The sequence below is a fragment of the Terrapene carolina genome, unplaced genomic scaffold (genome assembly GCF_002925995.2).
Source record: "Terrapene carolina triunguis isolate 2854851 unplaced genomic scaffold, T_m_triunguis-2.0 Scaffold58, whole genome shotgun sequence".
NCBI classification, from domain to species: Eukaryota; Metazoa; Chordata; order Testudines; family Emydidae; genus Terrapene; species Terrapene triunguis.
This window is the reverse complement of record NW_020664409.1, coordinates 82,639,435-82,641,744: the sequence shown is the minus strand read 5'-3', so window position 1 is coordinate 82,641,744 and position 2,310 is coordinate 82,639,435.

Sequence of the window (2,310 nt, the reverse complement as noted above, 5' to 3'; positions counted from 1 at the left end):
GTTATTTCCTATTCTAAGTATAGCAAAATACTACTGCAGACACCATGCTGTAGTAACTAATTGACAAATGCTGATGTTTTAATGGTGAGCACTGTATCTGTGATGTTTTCCCTTACATTTCATACACAAAGTAAGATAAAACTTGTACAAAGAGGACTTTATATTTAAGACTGAGAAACGGATGGAATGGTGGCACACATCCCCTACAGAAAAATACTGAACACAAGGCAAGACTTGAATGAATAGAGGATATGGAAATTAATGAAAATTACTGCATATTAGTATATAGAAATGATTTCCTATTCAATACATCTATAGCAATAAAGGTAAATTAACATACAGCACATATTCTCTACTTGTTCCTGGAATTAAGTGTATGGTGCTAGACACTTGTAAACAGCTGCATTACAGAAAATGTACAAGATCAAGATGCTGGAGTAGCAATGGTAGGGACATTTTCCAGTAGACAGAGCCTACTTCTGTGAGTGAGGAATACATGAGAAATATTTTTCCTAAATAAACAAAGAGAATTCATCTTCTGTGTATTCAGAAAGCCGGTGTTTCATAAGCTGTTCTACAGAATATGGGCCTAATTCTACAACCCTTATTCATGTTAGGTTGTTCCAATGAAGTCAATGGCACTATTTCAGCCCAAGCAACGTTCAATGTGGGTAAAGGTGGCAGAATTCAGCAATGTATTTAAAGAAAAGTTTAAAGTGGTGTTTCTATACTTTGTACCTCACTTCTATGCTGTACTATAGTATAGATTTCTATATTGCGTATAATGCTTACTGGATTACATAGACAACAGCTTCTCAAGACTATTACTATGTAAATTTCACACCGTATATACTATTGCCAGAATAAAATGTTCATTTAGGAGGAAAAAAGTTTGGGCAAACTACTTACATACAGTTAAAAATGAGAACCCAAATAATTTCCTTTGGTAAGTTTCTTTCAAACTGAAAGATCAAACATCTTCTTGCAGAAGAAAAGGGTATCCGTACATTTTGCCTCAATTTGGTAAACCAAGAACTGTTAATTTAGCATTAAAACACAAATACTCCAGTTTGAACTTCCTGGTAGGCATATTTTTTGTAAGCAAATAAAACAGACCTCAAATTTTTACAGGCAAATAATTCAAGAACCAATAATATGCTCCTACAGTATGTCTTGTTCTAAAACAATATTAACATTGTAAGCAAGGTAACTGATTGTGAAGTTAGCCAAGATAAAAACATATTACATTGCAGGTCTGAGCCAATAGCCTTTTTGGTGACAATGCGACTACTCATGCAAATAAGAGCTGCAGGACTGGGCTCTAATTTGCAGATAAATATTGTGATATGAAATGCTGTATGTATAGGTTCTTGCATTACCCTCCGTGGTTCTTCATATGAATACCACTATACCTATTTAATTATTAAGTCATTTGCCTGTTGTCCTTTAAAAGGCTGTCAAAGTACAAAACAATGAATGACAAATAAAATACTAATTTGAGTACCAGTGCTTGCTTATTTTTTCCACCCCTACTTAGAAGAGAAACATATTCATTCACATATTGTCTGATATATTAACAGACCATTTTAAAATGTGAACTTCTCCTGCTCCAAGCCACTACCCTGTTAGATACTCATCCTTGCGTAAGGTCCATAGATCTGTTATAATGGGATTTTCATAGCAGCCTACATCCAAGCTGGGAAGCAGGATCAGCCTTTAAATAGGACACCCAAAACAAGATAGGTTATATTTACATATCTTGTACACCTTCCCCTGGACACTATGGCATGGAGAAAGCTTCTGCCAAAAGAAAGGAATTACATTGGCTAGGATTGGATGACTAATATGCAGTTAGGTGCAGTTATGAATTGATGGAGACATGACTACCCTGCTCTGAGACTGAGGGCTTATCTTCACTGTGGGGGTAAATCGACCTAAATCATGCTATGTTATATACGTAGCTGGAGACAATGTAGCTTAGGTCAATTTACCCCAGTGCCTTCACGGTGTTGAGTCGACAGGAGATGCTCTCCAGTCAATTTCCCTTACTCTTCTCAGAAACCTGGAGTACTGGTGTCAACTGGAGAGTGCTCTGCCATCGATTTAGCAGGGCTTCACTAGACCTGCTAAACCGATCCCTACTGCATTGATTGCAGCAGCACTGATCTCTCTGGTAGTGGAGACCAGCCCTTAGAGTGCTCCTAAGGACCAGGGACTGAGAGCCATTGAACCAAACTGTATATAAGGGAAACCTCTTCAAGCCAGGGGTGTGGCAGCACTCCCAGTTCCAGCACCTATGCTAAGGACTGG